Source organism: Bombus fervidus, chromosome 2 (assembly GCF_041682495.2).
Source record: "Bombus fervidus isolate BK054 chromosome 2, iyBomFerv1, whole genome shotgun sequence".
Taxonomy (NCBI): Eukaryota; Metazoa; Arthropoda; class Insecta; order Hymenoptera; family Apidae; genus Bombus; species Bombus fervidus.
This window is the reverse complement of record NC_091518.1, coordinates 4,002,023-4,024,679: the sequence shown is the minus strand read 5'-3', so window position 1 is coordinate 4,024,679 and position 22,657 is coordinate 4,002,023. Positions and strand designations below refer to the sequence as shown.

The following is a 22,657-nucleotide window of genomic DNA, read 5'->3' as shown; positions in this document are numbered from 1 at the left end:
AAAAAAATATTTTTGAAATTTCAGAAAAAAGAGAAACTCTCAAATGTTTGAAGTTGAACGTTAAGGAAAACAAGGAAACTGTTACTATTTGCTTTTCTTGAGTGTTTATGAAAAGGAAAAAAATTCTTTTGTTAATTTGAAACGTGACTGCTTACTCTCCTTAAAAACTATTAAAAACAGATTGTTTTCACTTTTATGTATATATATATAAATCCTGAAAATATTTCTTAAAATTTTAATGAAAAAAAAAGAGAAATCTTCAGAGATTGGAATTCAAATTTTGATATTCCTTTAATAACAGAAATAACGAACTTTTGGAAGCTCTTTTATCAAAGGGAAAATATTCTTTCTGATTGCAAACTAATTTTCTTTTTCCCTCTTTGTTTTCTTTCTCTGCCACAAAAACCGCACTGATAAAAATTTCAACAAACTTTTCATACAGAAAAAATATTATAGGAAAAAGCAAGGGAAGAAAAATTCTTATACGATTGGAAAATTAGAGATCAAAAAGCGTAATCAATATTTAATTGTCCACCGACTACAACATACTTTCGTACACTTCATTTTCCATTTATCCATTTCCTATTTCAGGTATCCTTATTTCCGCAGTTTTATTTCTGTTTCTATCCTTTTAATGAAAATTGATTTTAGTACTGTTTTAGAACCGATATAAGTTCAGAAAATAAATTAAGAACAATATAACAATCGATGTACAAAAAATAATCAGAAAGAAGTTATTTACAATAGAACTAAAATCAATAAAATAACTGTTCTCCTTTGAAAGTAATATTTTACATAGGAATTAAATAAAATATATTTTTTCCAAACATACACAATATTATACGTGCTTTATATAACCTCCATTCTTAAGAACTAAAATTGAACCATAGCTACTATCAACCCTTAAAAATAAAGAATCATATTGTTTATAAATGTTTTACTAATCTGTATACTTTACAGAGAAAGTTAATGTATACTTGTTGTTCATATATTTGCTTTACATCATAACCTCTATTTTTAAGAACTGAAATCGACATCATAACAATTTTTCAATCCTTAAAAGCTACACTTTATGCAACAATTAAATGAATAATCGTATTTTTTATAAATGTTTTACAAATCTGTATATTCTACTGAGAAAGCTAATGTATACTTGTTCATATATTTGCTTTACATCATAACCTCTATTTTTAAGAACTGAAATCGACATCATAACAATTTTTCAATCCTTAAAAGCTACACTTTATGCAACAATTAAATGAATAATCGTATTTTTTATAAATGTTTTACAAATCTGTATATTGTACTGAGAAAGCTAATGTATACTTGTTCATATATTTGCTTTACATCATAACCTCTATTTTTAAGAACTGAAATCGACATCATAACAATTTTTCAATCCTTAAAAGCTACACTTTATGCAACAATTAAATGAATAATCGTATTTTTTATAAATGTTTTACAAATCTGTATATTGTACTGAGAAAGCTAATGTATACTTGTTCATATATTTGCTTTACATCATAACCTCTATTTTTAAGAACTGAAATCGACATCATAACAATTTTTCAATCCTTAAAAGCTACACTTTATGCAACAATTAAATGAATAATCGTATTTTTTATAAATGTTTTACAAATCTGTATATTGTACTGAGAAAGCTAATGTATACTTGTTCATATATTTGCTTTACATCATAACCTCTATTTTTAAGAACTGAAATCGACATCATAACAATTTTTCAATCCTTAAAAGCTACACTTTATGCAACAATTAAATGAATAATCGTATTTTTATATAAATTACAGTATTAAAGTACGAAGGTAATCTGTACCAATACTTTTGTTCACCACTATATTTAAAATGAAATTTCCAAGAGCTTTAAGTTTTTCCAATATAGGTCCGGAATTCGTTAATTGAGCGATCGAGAGAGCGTAGCAAATAATTAATTGACCAAGGTAAATTTGGAAAGATCTCAATCGCTTATACGCGGGTGGAAGTTAAATAGCGAATCTCTACGGTTCAAAAGAAGAATTTGATACGTTCAAAGCGATTTACTAACACCACACGCTTTTTATCTTTTTTAATTCCTTTTTATGCTTTTTGTTGCTTCTCTAAAATTCTTTTTTTTTTTTTTTTTTGGTTTCTAACGGACTTTGGATATTGAGTGTGGGTGTGAGGTTAAATCAGAGGGGTTTAGGCGGTTTTAATGCTGTCTGTGGCGCTATGTTCTCACACACCGTGCAGGCTCAAAGCGTAATTACGGGGCTCTTTTATGAGTAACTCCCAGGCACGTCATTCAACGTTGATTTATTTTCCTCTTTCCTCTTTTTTTCTCTTTTTTTTTTTCATTTTTCCATTTAACCGAGAATCTGTTATATTTTTTTTGGAAAATGATTAAGTTAAGAATGACTTCTTAAAATCTCGGTTGTGATACTTTGTAATTTTATTCCACTTCTTTCGTTAATCCATTTACAGACAGACTGTTTGTTTTTAATTGAGAATTCTTTTTTATATATTGTGTTTTTAGATTGTTAGATCACTGGTGTTGTAGAATTATTTTGAATTAATTGTAGAAATTTCATTCTACTTGTTTTTTCGTCCAGTCGCGGGGAGACGCGATCGTTTGATGTAGCGCGTCAACGGGAGTCGTAAATTCCCGTTACGATTGCACGAATCGACACCACGAGCAGGGCGATCCCCTTATTTCTTTTGGGATAATAGGGGTGATTAGTTTTTAATATAACTGGAATCCACAGTTATATAATATATATATATTTATTTACACTAGTCTACAATAATTATTGCGTCGACAAAAATTGTTTGACTTCGTCGTGTCGGAAAGCACAGTAATTGATTAATCCGAAGATTGATCGATTTGATGGATAGAATGCCGAGAACTTGACTTTGATATGTATCGATGTTCGATGAATTCGCGATTTTATCCGTTAGCGTTTAAGACGTGTGCGGTAGGATTTCTGAAGAAAGACTAACTGCTCTAGGATAAATTCCTTGTCCTCTCGGGGAGACGACCCCCTCCGCGCTCGGATCACGCCACCGCTCGCGCCGCTGATCACGTATGCCGACTTCTTTGTGTAATTAAAGAACGGATCGAATCGACGTTTCTGGAACTCGCGGCCAGGCGGCAACCGTGCGCTCGTCGATACATCGTATATCCCGTCGGGGAGATGAGACGATTTGTGTATGACGCTAGAGGACCGCGAGAGACGGTTAGAAACACGATCCATATCAAGCTTCGCGACGTAACACTACTAATCATTTTTCTATCGATATATACATACTAATTTCCACATGTAGTAATAATTCTTATTAATCTTCTAGTAGATCCTGTTAAAGCCACTTTGCCCTATTAAAATCGCAACATTCACTATTACTGAAATATAAAATTTAATTAACGTTATAAAAGAACTAGCTCGAGATTATAGCTTCGTATTTCCGTATGCAACAATAAAATTTACAAAGGTACGAGTGCCAGCAATTCAAACAATTCCACTCCGTTTCCACTCTGAGCCCCTTTTCTCTTCGCTTTATCTTATATTCAAAATAAATATTCCATAAATTCGCGCATCCCGGCATGGGGAATTCCCTAGAACCAGTGGAAGGGCATTAGTCGAGGTATCCTGTTTCGCACTCGACTCACGATTCACGATATCCCCACTCCCACAACCCACGATCTTCCCGCGCGTCTCTCTCTCTCTCTCTCTCTCTCCAGCTATAGTACAAATTTTCAAAGGCGTCCCTATTCTACTTTCCTAACGTCCAAATTCCCTGGTAACACTTGGAACGATTGGTATCCCCTATATAAACGGAGCGAATGGCGTTACTAGCTCGAGGAAAATGAAATTTTCATCTGTTTTTCCCTCCGACTATCTCCTCTTTCTATCTTGGCAGCTTTGTACGTTTCCGTTTCTTTATGCGGTCCTATTTCTCTACTCGCCCCCTCCACTCCTCCTTTCGTTTTCCCTCACCGATCCTTTTCATGCTTTTCTAATTACTCCACTGGTTCATCGTATAGAAAATGACGACGAGCAACCGTCGGTCAATTAACTTACAAACAAGAAAAGAGGAAAATCCAGAGACTCTCGAGCGAACGAGGCACAATGCACGCGGAAATCTGAATAGTCATGAACAACCGGCGCGTCGCGCGTCACATAGAGACACGACCAAAGGAGTGGGGATGTCGGAAAGTAGGAAAGGGCTTTTGTCGTGGCCCGTTTCAGCCGTTGGTATGCGCCTTTTCGCGCCTTCCGCCATCAATACGAGGCGTTGGTATCGATAAGTTTATCAAGATTGATGCGGGTTAACAAAGCTACCGTAGCTACTCTCTGTCCTACGGGGATCGAGTTGGGGGATTACAAGTTGATTCTGGAAGACAGCGAGAGGGCGGTGCGGTCTAAACGTTTCTGATATCGAGAAGGATGTCGGTTGGGGCTGAGTTTTATGTAACGTTTTGTTAAATGGCAGTTTTACGGACTTTTCTAAAGAGGTTGGGAGAGAACACAGATTTACGATCTATGGGCTTGGTCCCTTGTCGAGAAATTTGAAGGCTTAACGGTGTGACGTGAACTTGTTACAGAGTGAATCCAGGACCATTTATTAGATCAAGTTTCAATGTGAATATTTATTATCATGAATTATTTGCATAATAAATTTCGTATGATTTGTTTGATGTTCTTACTAGTGTCTTTTCTTTTTATTTGCAATTCTAGAAGGTCTGATTTTAATGGGAATTTTTATTATTGAGAATTTTTTACTTTGTTATGAATAATTCCGCCGTATAAATTTCACGACGAAGACAAAACATTTTAGAGGTAAATTGAATGTAATTTGTTAGATATTCTCTTCTGTGTTCTTCTTATTCTTATGCTTGAGAATGGAGTTTACCTTGATGTGTGCCTTAATTTTTTGGAACTTTTTAGTTTTTGAATAATTCGCATTATAAATTTCCCGATAAAGAAGATACATTTTAAATGTTTTTTTGTTTGTAATTTACAGTAATGTGATTAATGTAAATCATTAATATTGGACATTTTTTATTGTTTACAACAGTTTTATCGTGCTGTGAATAGAGTCGTTAATATATTTTATGATGAAAGGGAAATGCTTCTAAAATAAATTTATTGCAATTTGCTAAATTTCTTCCTGAATACTTTCCTATATTTCATCAAGCTATACAGATATTCGATACAGTTATTTATTGATCAGAAATCTTTTAAACTTTCATATTTTATCGTACAAAAAGTATATAAATTTTTCCAATAGATTGCTATCAATATTTTAACTTCTGACAATATGACATTTTTAGATTTTAATATTGTACAGTAAAATCATTTTAATATTTTACAGTAGAATTGTTTGAATTTCGATAATATAAAATTCTATTTACATATTCTTTCCACGTTCATGCAAAAGGATTTGAATTACGCGCGCTTCCTTTCCTTTTAATCGTTCATGAAACAAAGATTTAAGCGTTTTGTTCGTTGTTTCCTTGTAGCAGACTTGCTGATAGCGAGTTGGACGGTTAAGAAAGGCGCATCTAGAACTTGGACAGCCTGTTATTTATATCGCTATAGTTCAGACCCTGCTTAGTTCGTCTTTTATGGAAGTTTCAATAAAGATTGCAGAAGATGCGAGTTCCCTGGTGTGAAAAGCCAGTTCTACCGTACTCCTTGAGCAGTCACCGGAATGTGTAACAAGATGGAACCCAACTCTGTTGATACTTCCATTATCGAGTACTTTCCTATGCTACGCCATTCTTTTTCTGGCGCCTTTTTAAACTCACTTTTCAACGTTTGTGCAATGCTGATCATAAATTAAATTATTCGCAACAGTTTATTTGTTTGTTAATTTAATTACAATATTGTTTATTTGATCGTTAATTAATTTTTGCCATTATTGACGCAATTTATTAATTTGTTTCCTCTGTTTCTCTTCTATTGTCTTGTATGGAAGTTGAATAAATAAAATTGCATAAATTTATATTTAAATTACGTATAGAAGTATTATTATAGAAGTAATATTAAAGAAAAAAAAGTTAAAAATTCTGAATCGGAATGCCTTATACATTGCGCAAATATAATACGTACATAAGTAAAAATTGAGATCTATGTAATTGGAAATCTAATCTAGGTATCATATTTCCATCCAAACCGCCTATCACCTTTTATCTAAAATAGAATCTTTCTAAAAGATTTTGAATCGAAATTTTTAATTCTGCTTATAACAAATAGATAAGAATCATAATCTAAACGGTATCATAATCTCCTAAATCCAATTTAGATTCTATTTCCATACTAATATTATCTTGAATTAACATCTTTTATTCAAGATTGACGGCTTAAAGTAGGAAGATAAGAAGACAAAAAGTAATAAGATTAAAATTCATAATTCCTAATAATTCCGAGTGGAAAGTTTCAACTTTAGATGTGATAGAAGATTAAGAACCGATATCTAGACGTAAGTCTAACCTAGATGTCATTTTCTCACTATGATCAATCTGCCAAAACCATCTTCCATCCAAGATACGCACACAAAGCAGGACTTAAATGCTGATTTCAATGGACGTTGATAGTCGAGCCAGGGGAAACAATTGTTATATAGCATGGAACACGTTAAAGGAACGGCCTGGAGGAAATGTAACTGTCAATACGCGGAACTCTCAGCCACTCGCGAAATCTGAGAGCTCTCGACATGCTCGAACGTTAGTCCTTTCACATATCAGAGATTCTGTTGACGTCGACCAACTCGAACTATATAGGGTGTTTCATAACATGTCGGACCCATTTCATCTCTGAACAAAGGACACAAAAACAATGAAAGGCGTGTGTCTTGTTTGACCTTGTTCTACGCGTATACCTATTTGTTTTAGTAAAATAATATAAATATAACTGTTTATTTGATATAAGCTTATTCGCATTAAATTGAAGTTCGTTGTCAAATTTGTGTTATAGTTTTAGCTTAGCTTTGTATTGGGTTGTCTGACTATATGGAGCTTTTGTAAAGTATAATAATATATATATAAATATTTTTCTCAAATTAACTTTCATTTTTTTTTAAATCTATTCTGATGTTTTACATGCTACATTGTTATATCCTAATTGATGCTCGCATCAAAATATATATATGATAATACTGAGCAGTATGTATATCAAAAGCTTTTCTGTTTTGCAAATATTCCAAATATATTGTATATGTAATTTTGTATACAAATAATCCAGTGGAACAATAGCAGCTGCAACAGTGTAACGAAGTCGTAAAATCACTGGCGCGCGAAGGCGAACGTATTTGTATGTTGACACAGTTAAATTAGTAGAAATATAAATAGATATGGAGCTGAAATATGAGAAGAAATATTCCATACAAATGGAAACTTCACACAATATATGGAAACAAAAATTTACATTCGCATTACAATCACCTCGTCCAACTTTTCGTTCAAATTATTAAAATATTAATCATACATTTACAGTTTCTTTACTTTTGAATCAAACATCTTTAATTATATATCTCATTTTTTATCTATCCTTTTTTTTTTTTTTTTTGATCTATCTTTTATCAGAAATGTAATTAGTGACATTTAAAATGTTACAGAATTTTAAACATCGACTGATATCGCTGGGTTACTCGAATTTTTATATTTTAATCTTGCTTTCATCTTAGCAAACAGAAAAGGCTATTGTATGTATGGTAATGTTGTGTCATAATGTGTTTTCGATATTGCAAGAAAATCTTTAGCATAAAATTGAAATAAGAAATAAGGACACCAATAAGAGTTCTTTCGTATTTTAATCAACCTCTAGAGGTATTTTTAAGTTTAGAAAAATCGATTGGGTCGTAAAATGACTGAAAAAAAGCTGTTAATCTACGTCTTCATTATACCTTGTTTACTATGATTGTGTGCGCACTGTCTCAGTTTAACATTATAATAATTACTAGAATGAAAAAATGACTAAAACTTGAGAACGGTCGAGGAAAATCAAACAAACTCCATGTTTGTATAAACTATATCCATTGTTTATATTCTTCTTGTTCACTATCATGCCCGACATGTTTTAAAGCATTCTGTATACATACATATGTATGTATGCATATTGATTCCACTGAAACTTCTTGCTTTTTTTTCTTTCTACTCTGTTTCCCTTAAGTTTTTCTTTTTCTTTTTTTTCTTAACCTTTGTAAAACGAGTGTCTTATTTGACACCTCTGAAAGCTCCATTTTTAGTTATTCTTTCTTCTTTTTTCTTTTACCACGGTTCTTCAGCTGCTTCTTCGTTCTCCAATGTATATGACGCTTCGAGGGTCGTTTCAGTAAATAGGAGAAACTTTTCAGGTACCACTTCATGTTCCCCAAGTTTCTTCCAAGTATATACGCTTACAACTCGCAAAGAGTTCTGTATTAACAGATTGTCAATGATTTTACAAGATTTATTATTTCTTACTTTGACTGTGATAAATAATATTTTATGGTATTTAATTAGAAAATCTTCTTCAACAATGCTATTGCATTCATGTATTTTATTTTCAAATATTTCTGAGTACATATTAGTTTTGTAGAATATATTCTTATATATATTTTTATAAATATTTGATATCCACTGTATTGTTTACAATAAATGTTATTTCATTCTTACATTAAATTCCGAGATATTTACTGTCGTAATATTGAATTAGGTTTTGTGGTTTTTATCGTTAAATTCAGTTAATAATTATACAGGATTTTTCGCAATTATCAGAAACATTTTAAAAGCACCATTTCTCATCTTTCGAACGAGTAAAAGTAACGGGTCGCTATAAAAAATTGTTTTAAAAACAACCGTGATATACAGTTTAGTATTCAATGCTTCGCTGAAATCCTACGAGAATTGGAGGGTGGGTGGGTTGCTCGTTGCGAAACCAAATATCTGCAACTTTAAAAACTAAAAAATAAAGGGAAATTGGATATACGTTCGTTGGACAAAAAAAGGATTTTTTTTTCTCTTTTCATATTTTCTGCTATTCCGAGCTTGATTGACCTATATATTAAACTAGTACAGCGTCCTGGCTGCGAGTTCACAGGATTGATGTGGACCGAGGTATCTGGAATCAATTTATAGATTAGAGGATTAGAATCTACTGATGTGATTTCAATAAAACTATTCTTTATCGGAGATGCCTAACTTAATTAAATTTCACGAATTTATAATCGCTGGTATAAGATCAAAATATAGGATTTCAGTAGTATTTAAATATCATCAAATCGTAAAACAATAAGTTCTGATGGTGTATAATGAAAATAACCAAAGTATGTTTTGGCTACTATTTATGAAATAGCATAGAATAGAACTATAAATAGTATTTATGAAATTCAAACATAATTGCTATCTTTATTGCATCTTGCAGAAAATTATAATAAATATAACTAGAGAATTTCGTATAGTAATTATTTAAAGAAAAATTAAAAACATTGTAAGAATATTATGTTATAAAAAAGGATACACATTTTTCCTTAGAAAGGTCTGGTTCGATAGACATTGGTTACAAAGTTCTAGTGTGGCGCTGTAGTGAACTGAATGGTAGAGAGAGAGAGAGAGAGAGAGAGAGAAGGAGAAAGAGGACAGGAGAAAAATAGTATGTATTTCTAAGTCTCGTCAATAAGAAAAGTTCCCAGTAGGTAGAGGTTATGTCAGAGGACTCATTTGTATGATGAATGAAATAATCAAGAATTTGAAAAAACTCTGGAAGATGTATATCCATCTAGCAATAAAGGTAAGAGTGTTACTACACTGTATTTTGTAATTTACCTGCTCGCGTGCTATCAGTCTATTTATATGGAAAGTACATATATGAGACAAACCAATCGTCGACAAGCTTCTCGATTGAAAATGTCAACGTCAATATATACGGTGATTCACAATTTGACAGAAAGAATCAGAAATAACCACTTTTATCTGATTAAATTTTTTGTTACGAAAGACCATTATTGTGGGTTGGGCTATTCCTGTATACAAATGGCCACTAAAGTAAAGCTCGCACGAACAGTCAATTCAGTATTAAAATGTTTTATTGCTCTTATATATAGCTTGTAGATAAACTTTAGTAGTAAGGTTATGAATAGCTTCTCGTAATATTTTAAGTAAACGATAAAATTTTTCATGTTACACAATTTTTATTGATCTAACTATAGACGATAAAAAACAGTACAAAATAAAGGTAGTAAACATACGAGTGCACTTAAATAATATAGTATTCTCGTAGGTTAAAATTGCTGTAAAGTAAAGGTTTAAAGAAGATTCTTTAAAATCTTTATTTACGTTACCAGTAATAAAACAAAATAATACAAAATAGAGAAAAATATAGGTAGAAAGTACACGGTAATATTTAGATGGTATAATATTTTCATAGGTTTAGATTCATTTCAGTCAAACGATTCCAAGAAGATTCTTCCGTTTTCTTTTTCTGTATTTTTTTGAACGTGCGTACGAATACGCATTGCTAAAAATAGTACAAAATAATACAAAATAGAGAAAGATACAGGAAGAAAGTGTGCGGTTGTAGTTAAGTAGTACATAATACTTTATAGGTTAGGTTTGCTTTAGGGAAAAGGGTTTCGAAAAACACTCAAAATTATCGACATGAAATGTACAACAATCACATAGACGATTGGTCTCATCGAAGCATACAAAAGAACAGGGTGCCCAAAAATTCCTCCCCTCGATATTTCTTTTTTACTGTGGCAAGTGGCGGTCATTTTTGTTTCATGAAAACCGCGGGCATGTTTTTTTGTCGCTTTGCCGACAATACCAAGCGAACGCTCCTCAATCCTGTGTGGTTATTAAACATTTTTCGCCATCGTAAAACGAGACTTTCTGTACCAGCTATCGCGCTGTTTTCAGACCTCAAACTTCGGGTTTGACGAACCGCGCTGTTTGCTTTGCTCCTGAAACTTACTTCTTCTTTAACTTTTGAGCCATCCTTCGATTGTCAGCGCGTGCGTTTCCGGCTTACGAAATAATGCTTAACCAAGACATCGAGAAAAAAAGGATTTCAGCAACAAGAAAAACACGAATTTCCACGCGATAGAACTTTAACGAAAACTCCATTGATACATATAGAATGTCTCAATATTGATGGTACAAATGAGACAAGGATGCTTCTATAGGAACAAAATGAAAACAATCATACGAAAAGGAAAGAAATCGAGAAAGGCAGGTTTAACTGTACTGCTTAACTCGTCCCATATCACATTATTTTCGCGCAGCGTTTCGTTCAAGTCACGTATGTCAGTTGATGGTGCGCGCCAGATTCGTTTTAGACGCGCTGAAAATTTTAGTGGATTGAATAGAAAATTCAACGTGCATCGAAAACATTTCCTTCGCCTCTTCAATGATTTTTCATCTAAGATATACATTATAAAGTATATACAGATCTAGGTAAAGGTCTTTTATAGTAAAAAATGACTAAAATTACTCAAGATGTATTTAATTTCTGGAATAAGTGTCACGTACTTCATAGTCTCCTTACCAGGGTGCACTCTTAACCTTCTAAATCTTCATTTCTTTAGATCAATGTATTGTTGAATTACTTCATTTATTTATTGTTAAATCATATACTTTAATTGTTTGCTTTATCATATACAGTAGCTCAGGAAAGTATTTAAAAAGTTAGTATAGAAAATTTTTATGTATATATTATTTGTATTGTATAAAATGTTTTTAGATTTTATTAGCTCTATAATGAGAGAGATTGTCATGACTATATTAGTCATATTTGGAACCAATCTAGAAATAAGTTACAATATATTTATTGGAAACATATATTCCGCTAATCATCCTTGAGCATTTGGATTGCTAATTCTGATATATATTGATTTGCCCATTCACAGGCTATGGATCTGCCATAAATCGTGTGAAAGCAAAATAGCATCAGGTAAATTTGCCCTTAACAACCATTAACACGTTTCGTGCCACGTAGATTAATTTGATTCATTTTGAATTTTTCGTTCAAGCTATTTTTTTGATATTTTGGTTTTGAAAAGAATATAACTATGAAATTACAATTTAATATATGTATGTCAATGTAGAATAATAGTGCATGTTATACTATACTGTGGATACTATGAATGAGTTATGCGAGATTACTTTCTACTTAATATACATTTATATCGGATATCATCACTACAATCTTGCTACTTTCTTACTGATTATTATTCGTGTTAAATAATATGAAGTATAAATTGAATGCGTTATTTCATTATTCAATTTGCATTAGTAAATACAGATACAACTAATTAATAATGAAATAACAATGATCCAATAATTACATTTTTCCGAGAAAATATAGGAACTTTCTGCTTATCTCTATAATTAATCTTAAGAATATAAGAATCAGTTTCAATGAAACGTGTCAAAAGTCATAAGATAAATTTGTAAATGTAAAAATTATTTCAGTTCAGGTATCAGTAATTTTAACAATTTTTTTTCTCTGTAATTAACCTAAAACTCAGTTTTAATGAAAACTGTCTAATGTCATGAGAAAAATGTATAAATGTAACAATTATTTCATTCACAGAATATCATTAATTTTAGCTATTTCTTCTTTCTGTAATTAACCTAAAAATTAGTTTTAATAAAAACTGTCAAAAGCCAAAGAATTTATAAATGTAGTAATTATTTCAATATAAGGCGACTATCATTTAACTTATATAATATATTTGTCGTTATTTAAAACCAAAATTTGTTTTAACAATCTTTTGCATAAATCTGATAAGAGACTTAAGAAGAACGCTAATATATGACATGCTGTGTTTGAACGAGGACAAATCATGAATGATAAGGGAATCGACATGGTCTCCTCGGTGATATTCAACTGTCCGTCATATTTTCGAAAAATAAATCAAGCTGTGCCATACTGCCAACATGGCTATGCATAAATTACCACGAATGGCAGATGTTAATGACAAATGGTGGGGGTGGTGTTTCACGTTTAAACGTTCAATTGGCGTGGCATGTGAAAAACCAGACCGGACAACCGGACTGGAAACAATTATGGCCGTGGTGAAAAGGTCGGTGAATAGAAAACATTTGTTTAAAAGCGTGAACAACAATACCACGTGGAAAACTGTCGGAAAATGTTCCCAGTCAGTGAATGAAGATATGTGGCCGAGTTATGTAGTACAGTGTGTTTGGAAACGTTGCGCTGGATTTAATAACTAATTGCATAGGTTAAGTTGATGTACGAATTTTTGTAACGAAATATTATTTCATTATACTATAATTATATACTACATTTTTATAAAGCGAAAGAAAGATTGATCTTTCATTTTTACGATAAAATGGTGTTTTAAACAGTGACCATGACTGCTCTAATTTTGACGTTTTAAGGATTTTAACCTAACCTGTTAATTTGTCTCATTCGAATCCCTAATTATTTTGATGTAATAATTTTGTTCTCTATATTCTAATGTATCGATTCATTTCTACTGAAGATAATGTTCTACAACATTTATATTTGAAAAAAGTCAAAAGTTAATTTGTTTTATTTTTTAGTAACTTTTAATTTCAATATCATAGATATTGTCAATAGATGACTATTTAAGAGGTTAAATAAAATGTAGAATTAAATGCTACGTTATTTTCTAATAATGAGTATCTAAACAAAAACTACTTTATTATAAAAATACAAAACCAAATCTATTTTAATCAATATCTTTAAAACATCCGGTAGATATCGAAAACGAATTGTCGACGGTAATGACACGCCAGAAACTCGAGAATCCTATTGTAGAATCGTAGAGGGACAAAGAAACGAAAAGGGACAGAATGATGTTCGTACAGATCGTAATTACAGTGTCAGAGGAAAGCTCAAGACTCTTTTTACGTCGGCGACAAATCTCACGGAGGAGTTTATGGCTCGTTGTAGATCTTCAATCCGGTTCATTAGAGGTGTCTTGATGTAATGGCGGCACGTTAAGCGTAAAGGGTTCGTCACTTCTTGTGAATTAACACCAGCTTTTCGGATAGGTTAGCTTCATGACGAAAAGAAACTGCGTTACGTGCTTTTCATTATGGCATTATCTCCTTTTTCTTCTTAAATCTGCTCTTTCTTTTATGATTCAACGTGTGGTTTTTACTCAGTGAAAAAAATTTTCAGCAACTTCTAGGCAATTTGAGGTTATCGATGGGTAGGTCGTTCGATTTCGAACGAGTCAGCTGAATTTGAACTCCGATACTGAGTTATTAGGTTAGGTTTGCAGAATTTCCAAGTGGAATTTATTACACGGATTTAAGTGTGAATTTGTGTAAAATTAATCGAGTCATTGGTGAATTGTAGATGTCAGCTGTCATAGGATATTACGCGACATGATGAGCTAGTGAATTCTAGCAGATTACAGTTAATACGTTTGGTTGCAAAGTGAATATGTTTAACGATATCTAGTATTGTAATCATGTCGACCTTAATTATTCATCGTATATATTGTTATTTACCTCCTCTCTTTTATTCACTACTATTCATTATTAACAACATACTATTGTGATATTATTTAGAATATATTATTGAACAATGTAAATTATGTATGTCACGCGATGAACAGTTATCATAAAATAACTCGAAACACAGTAAGTTACAATAGCCGACTATAAATTATTGTAAAGTAATACGTATCGATTAATCAACAAATAACGTGAGTGCCAAAAATAAATTATTTATAAGATTTATACATACTTAATAATTCTGCATTATTAATTACTATTCAGTATTAATAACATAATGAATCTAATAAAGTATACTGTACTACTACAAATCTGTTTCTACAATTCGATCTCTACAAATTCTCATAAAATACGATCAACCACAATTACAGAGTTCATTCAAATATATTAGTAGATGAAACAATTTTCTATCTAGGAGATAATTTTAATTATGTTCGTAAAAGGATGAATTCGAATAAATACTCGTAGTGTAGTAATGATCTTACATCTAGTAACTTATGATTAATAGTATATAAATATATCAAACGTAATTTTAGAATTCAGATCACCTAAGCAATTCATCTTAAAACGCAAACACCCATCACCAGCCACTATACCTGAACACAGGCATAAACAGAAAACATAACCTACTTGCGTCGGTTCCAACTCTCGGTGACGCTCTGGAACGTATCGTCTCCAGCTTCTTGCTTACCTCTCAAGAAATTTCCTTCTACGACGTCCCCTCACAGCGTAGTAATGTTATTCTTCCCAGAAAATTTATGCGCATTCATGGTACCAGTCGGTAAAATGTTACCCCGGGCTATCATCTCTGTAAGCTTTCTGGTTTGCAAAAATTACACGGGCTAATCGCTTCGAAACGCTGAACAGGCAATCTCTGGGAATATACAGTGCCTCACCAGAATATTTCAATACGTACCGTAGAAAATTTTTATAGATATATGCACATTATACGTAACTTCTTAAAAGTTCATTAGCTCTGTAATAAAACACTATTATGATTATATTGTTGTGTGGGTAATTATACAGTTCAATAATTTTTCCAAATTTTGACCATTTAACTTTATCCTTTTAACCTAATCCACCCAGATCAATCTAAAATTTGCCTGAAAGATAAGGTTAGGTTTGGGCAAACAACCTTCTAACCAATGGAAATACTTTCATCAATTCAAATATATTCAAATAAATTTATTAGAACCTGATCTGAATCTTTAATCTTTTCAGATAAATTATGAGTATTAAATCAATCAAATGGAATGAATTTTTATACTTTTACGCAATAAGGAAAATTTGACGCTTTCTTAAAAAAATAGAAGAAATTTATTAATTTCTCATGTTCCCCCATTTAATTTATTATTTGAGTGATAAAGTAAAGCTTTTAACACTCGACTTACAGACATGTCTTATACATATCTCTAAGGCACGTGTCAATTTGACACATGAACAATATTATACATTTCCTTTAAAAGAACAACTTAAAAACAACAGTTGTACACTATTAACTTATAAATGAAGCTATGAGATATATATTTATATAAAATTTATAACATTCAACGTTATGTAACATTACATATATTCCATGCATTTTTACACGTTTACTCAATTTTGTCTGTACGTAAAAGTTCGGATTGTTCTGTTCTTTTATTAAATCGTATGAATCGAAGAATTTGCATAAATTGATCTCTAGGCATTGTGGCCTAGAAGAAAGCGGGTCCCCATTTCTTGGGTCATAAATAACAAGCTTTTACTTCATATGCTCTTCGAGCATACAAAATTGCAATAAAAACAAGTAACTTAGTAATTGAAATTATCAAACCACTTTTTAAAACACGACGTAGTCTCACCCACTTGAGAAATCGGGAAGTATCGTTCACTTTTTTGAAAAATTAACTCTTTTATCACGTTTATATTTATTACTGCAGTAATAATTTGATAATTTTCCTCGAAAAATTCGAAATGTGTCAAAATGGTGTGTCCCGTAAACATTAGTGTTAAAAAGGATTGAAGTCAAGTAGTTAAAATGGGGGAAAGCCTATAGTGAGCCACTGTAGATGCGCATAGATGGAATATAGGACATGGCCGGAAAGATGATACAGAGAGGAAGGAAGAGCGGGTGAGATGAAGGTATGGGATTGTATCGATTCTGGATAAAATTTATAGTCGCCTTGATAACATTTACTTATGGGTTTCAAATACAGAATTTCTCGCGGAATCGGGTTCACCTGGTTTAAATGCTGTTCGGTTACATATACATATATATATCATAACTTCTTATCCGTTGGAAGTATCATTTCTCTGATTTTCATGCTTTGCTTCTCCCGTCCTCTTCTCTTTCCACCTTCACCACGTGAATCAGAGATGTCCTAGGCATCTCTATGCATAATTTATGGCGAATGAAATCTTTCTTTTTTGAAACAACATATATGCGTATGTGTCGGTGATTTCTTTCAAATTCGATGAAAATGCTATCCAAGAATCTCTTGCGTAAATAATTCTTCCCATACATTGGAACTATCCCTGATCCTTTTATTCGAAGCTACTTGCAGGCATATTGAATCATCAATCGTCCCGGTCACGTTTATTTGACGGGGAACGAGATACACTATCTGCCAAGAGTTTAAGGTTAGGTTTGTTTTGTTTTAATACTAGGTTTACAGATATTTCGATTGCGTCAAATTGACGCGTATCCGTAGAAATAGGTATAACATGGAGAAACTTCAAAACTATAAATATTATTATAACTAAAAGCTTTGAAAAAAATAAATTTTCTATATATATTTGTCTCGTTAAATGGATAAAAATCAGTACAAATCGTAGAAGAAAAATGTAAACGGTTTGTGTAATTTCCTCATGAAATTCGAAATGCATCAAAATGAAGCGTCGCGTAAACCTAGTTTTAAAGATAGAAGCTTTTTAAAGGAATTAGTGTTCCTTTAAAATTATAGGTTTATTTCATAGTAGCATATTTGATGTTTTTTAGTGATTGTTAGTGATTTATATATTATATATGAATTAGTTTTATTAATGATGATGATTTTGCAACGTTTCGAGCGTTTCATATGGCTTTTATATGTGTGTACTTAAAAAGTAAAGGTAGAAGAGGATGGAATAAATTGAAATGCGGAAAGCAATTTAATACGAATTGAACTTTTCATCACGATGATCATAAAGCAGAATAAATTCCACATAAAATATGATTAAATTAAGTTATTGCAAATACGAAAAATTAAAATTAATTTCTTTTCATATTAAATGAATTTATCCGCGGAAAAAATGACTTCCGGGTCAATAATGAAATCAGAGGATTTAAAACTGCTACAATCGGCCAAATTTTTTTCCAATACTGTACCCATCCTCCATTCCCTGTAATCGCACAAAGAAACTCGACGCAGAAACAAAGCAGACCGAAGCATAAAACAAAAGGCGATTTCCAACAAGGAATAGCGGCACATTGCAAAAAGCGGCAATAACTCTCTCATAAATTTCCTCTGCAAATTCCTCGCGTATCACGAACAGACCAAATGCGCGAGAATCATCCTTCGAGCAGAAGAAACAAAATCAGCAGCTACCAAACGATCCGTTCTAACCCTTCAAAAAAAGAGAAACGTAGAGTTTCAGTGAAAACATTATCGAATGTTTTGCAATCCAAAAATCCTTCGATAAAAAAATAATTCGCAAAAGATACAAGGAAAACGTTCCGAGAGATCTTCTTGCCGAGCTCATTTGCATGAAACGCAGCTAATTGCTGAATAACATCGACCATACGCCTCACCGTCCCATTCTTTCCATGAAAACTAGTCTGCAGGTTACTCGATCTGCTCCTCGAATTTTAATATTTTCCAGCAAGGAATTTGCCTCGAAAATTACTGGCATACGTAAGGAAGTGGCCTACTAGGGCCTCTTACGATTTCCTCGCGAATTAGCTAGTGGATCGGTAGTGGGGATGAGGAAGTACCATCGACGTCACTAGGGCGGCGTTAATCGGCAAACTGGAACCCGTGGAACATAGTTGAATAATAACATTTGCGTAATGTTTGCGTGGTGTGTGTGCTGAGGCAGCCGAATAGTACATACCAGTTTAGGAAATTGAGAGAGAACAGGTGAAGAGAGTGGAAGGAGAGCCTGCATTCTGCAGCAGTAATCATACGAAACCATGAAACCCGAACCAACTTCACTAAGCTGTGTAGCAATAGCAATGATAATGGATACCCGATACCCCTCCATTTCTGTGTTGGCTGCTTTATACGCAAAATCTGGATCATCCTTCGAACACTTGACGACAACTATGTACATACATACCTTTTGAGTTTCTGACTTGCCGTCCGGTATATGAGTTGCCCCTACTGAATGTGGCGGTAACTGTTATGATAATGCTGCCGTTGTTGCGTGACAAGATGAGCAGATTTTATTGGTGGAAGCTTGAGCTTGAGAGCATGATTAGAATGGAAAATAAGGAGATTTTCCATTGATGAGAATGAAGAAAGAGGAAAAGGATGAATATATTGAGAGGAATAGAAGTTTATGGTTTTGAATAGTATGTTTTTTAGGTTACTTTTTTATTCGTGTGTAAATATATATTTGTATTTCTTCCTTTTTTCTTTTGTAGAGATATTTTGCCTTAAAAATTGGTAAAGATTATTTAATTGGAATTTGGAATTAAAAATTGAGATTTATATATGGATAGACTGCGGACCTTTACACAATTTCATATTTTTGTTAACATAACTAAGGAAGTGGAACCTGCATACGGATTTATTTTATCCATTGAAGATTATAACAATTATTTTACTTTGAATATTTTTTACATCTTTGCATATTACGTGTGCTTTGTACATCTTTGTACTTTAAAATGTTCTATAAATGCATAAAAATCTGTAGTCTAGTTATAAATAACAATATAGTTAGAACACAAACATGAAACATGAATATGAACATAAACATGAAATATTTGATGTAAAGATTGTTTTTCCTTATTACAAATGTTTGTTCATATTAATTTTAAATTATTCTGGTTTAAATATAACTTATGCTATTCAAAATTTTGAACAATATAATTTTTATCCACATTGTTTTGACCAACTACAATTAAAGTTCATTATCTTAGCCTTAAACTTCACCATCTTTAGTTCAGCCACTTATGTAGCTTGTTTTAACGGTGCAGCTAAATCATCCCTAAACGACGAGTTTCCACGTAAATGGATAGAGGTCATGAATGGTCTGTGTTGCTTGACCTGCTCACCGAACTCGCGGCACCATTTAAAATCGCTTGTTTATAACGACCACTTCCGGTTTTAATGGACAAACTTCCGCAGCCGGATAGTTAGAAACGAGAAAAATGGCACGAGTCAACGTACCATCGCCGTAAGTCATCGATGACTGTTGTTAGTAGTACATTCAGTCATATCTCCTACAAAATATTACTCTTAACATAAAATTAAAACATTCATCTAAAGAATTTGTTAAGGTTATCCTTCTTAAGAACTTAACAAAATTTAAGAAATATAATTCTTATTAATAATTATTTTATTATTATGCTACAAAGCAAAATAACTAAAATTCATAGAAAAAATTTCTCTCATGAAATATTACTCTGAATCTTACAATTAGGATTAATTAGAAAATAGGTTAGAACCTAACCAATGTTTTAAAATGAAACGAAGTACATAATTCAAATTTACAGAACAAATTGTGTATACAATCAAAAAGCGAAAATAATAACTTCGAAGCATACATTAAACTTTAAGTCATCACCTTCAACTTTAAACCTTCATGAAAGTTTGTAATCCAACTTCAAAGCTAGCTTAACCTATCCTATTTACATTCAAAACCTTCTAACTTTCTTTTTACCACTTTTTCTCATTTAAATGAAATTCCAAAGTAAATCTTGTCATTAGAGACTAGATCACTTCTTCATGACAACTCAATCACGTCTATCTATTCATTTATCTGATTTCAACCACGAGATTTAAACACGAATTCGATGAATTTCGAGACAAAACACACGCGTGCACTCGTCAATTTATGAACGAAACGGGGAACGTTCTAACAAAAATTCAACCGAGAACATTTCGTGAATTTTCATGAAAGACACGGTTCGTTTCCGTGACGATTTATAAGCGATACATACATGAAAATGGAGGTCAACCCCGCGCCATATTTGAACTGGAAACGTTACGAATCGTGCGAGAATCGCGTTTTATGTCGGTTTTGTTGTTTTCGAAAGGACGTGGCTACATCGTTCGGTATCGAGACGCGTAAATTCATGCGAAAAATATTCAGAGCAAAACGCTCTCGAGAAGTCCACTTGAAACTAATGAAACTACTGAATACGCCCCTTTTGTAACGCTAATTTGTTTAATAAATTGATAATAAGTCCAGTTTTCATTGTTCCATAATCGGATAAATTGCGCGAAACGGGAGAACTGAGGGTGAAAATTTACATTCCTATAGGGGGATACATTTTACATGCAGAAAAGTATGCTCGTATTTGTCATGCTTATATTATACTTGTTAATTAAGTTAACTAAGTCACTTGTTTGTTAAAATAGTCAAAATATTTGTTCTCAAAGTTTAATTTTTTTAATTACATCGAATAAAATAAATGTGATTTTAAACGTTAATACAACATAGCAAAATAAAAACGTACTGCATACATAGTATAATGAGAATATTTTATATGGCTTCGATTTTTAATGTTGATTTTTCAAATTAATAGAAAAAACATAAAATTGAAGATATGTAGTATCTCTTCAAAATACATTAAATACATTAAATAATTATACATATGTATATGTAGTTGGTTGTAGAAATGTAGAAATGTTATACAATTAGTTGAGCTTAGTTCAAAATTCTTTCTTCCTTTGTAGCATAATTAAAACAAGTTTTCTACAACACATAACATAGAAAATGGGTTTTACGAATAATTTGTTATTTTTCAATAACACAACGTAGCCACATTACAAGGAAATTGCATCAATAACAATTCACATATGTCACTTTTGTAGCCAGACAATGAGATTCAAGATGCTTTTAGACATGTCCAGCTGTGGGTGTGGCTACATTATTCAATGTCGCCGCCTAATGTTTTAATTTATAACCTCACTCCGCTCTAGTTCCTACCATTACTATAAGTTAATAAATAAAACTTGAAGTTGTTTCCTTGAATTTGAATTTTTAAATATATTTTGACCTCCTTTTTTTTATACTTCCATCAGTAGAATACAAATTCTAATTATTTAAATTTAAATAAACCATATGAATTTTTAAATAAAGAATATTTGAATTTGTGTTTAAAAAATATTGACGTAATAAAGACGTATGCTATGAAGCAACATGAATACTTACATAATTGACCATAGAACGTGCGTATGAGTGAACGTAGCAACAAAAGGCAACAATAAACGTGCCAATAAACGTTTCGATATTGTACGATTATAAATCGCGACCGAAACGTTTGTATGATAGTTGCGGAAAGTTTATGCTAATGAGACCGCCGGCTTGTTAACAATTCCATTTAAATTCCAGAGACGGCCTGGTGTGCGTGTGTGTGTGTATGCATACGTGTGCATGTGGGCAACGATTTCATTAAACCGCCTCGAATTCGACGCGGACCTTTAATTTTATTTTCGCGCCATTGTGACGTGCCAAAAAAGAGAAAGATAGAGATAGAAAAAATAAATATCTACTCCCAAAGGGACAGGCGGGGAAAACTAGCGAGAAGAACCACTACGAAACGTAATCGTTCGTTTTCGTCGTCTAAAATGCAATTTCACTGGATCTTAATACGGACGCCCATATATACATAAAGTATACAGGGTGTTGCGCAATTCATGGTACAAACCGGATTAGAGAAACTGTATGGCTCAAAATAAGATGAAAATCAAAAATAATAAAATTTGCGAGATACACGTGAATTTAACCAATTCTCATTTGAACAGCAATGGACAATTACCAGGACGTTACTGTACATGTGAAAGTTGGTGATGAAGATTGGAAATGAAGAATAAAATTTTGCTGTTTATAGCCTGGTTTTGGGGAAATAGAATTTGAATATAAGCAAATTTTCAAACTCGATTGTCTCAAATACAATTTTGTTTTTCTTAATTTTCATTTTATTTTAAGCAATGGAATCTTTCTGACCGCTTTTGTACCATGAATTACGGACCACCATGT

General features: G+C 32.2%; 1 protein-coding gene and 1 long non-coding RNA gene across 8 annotated transcripts in view; one reads left to right on the top strand and one right to left on the bottom strand.

The window, feature by feature from the left end:
- The window catches only part of LOC139996093 (neurotrimin), a 62,278-nt gene that overhangs the window by 26,128 nt on the left and 13,493 nt on the right, over window positions 1-22,657 (top strand). The gene's annotated exons all lie outside the window — the stretch shown is intronic.
- Window positions 8,628-9,315, bottom strand: LOC139997920 (uncharacterized). Its single transcript, XR_011803152.1, has 2 exons — window positions 9,177-9,315; window positions 8,628-9,095 (listed from the first exon to the last, which is right to left on the bottom strand). It is a non-coding gene; the product is annotated as an uncharacterized lncRNA (long non-coding RNA).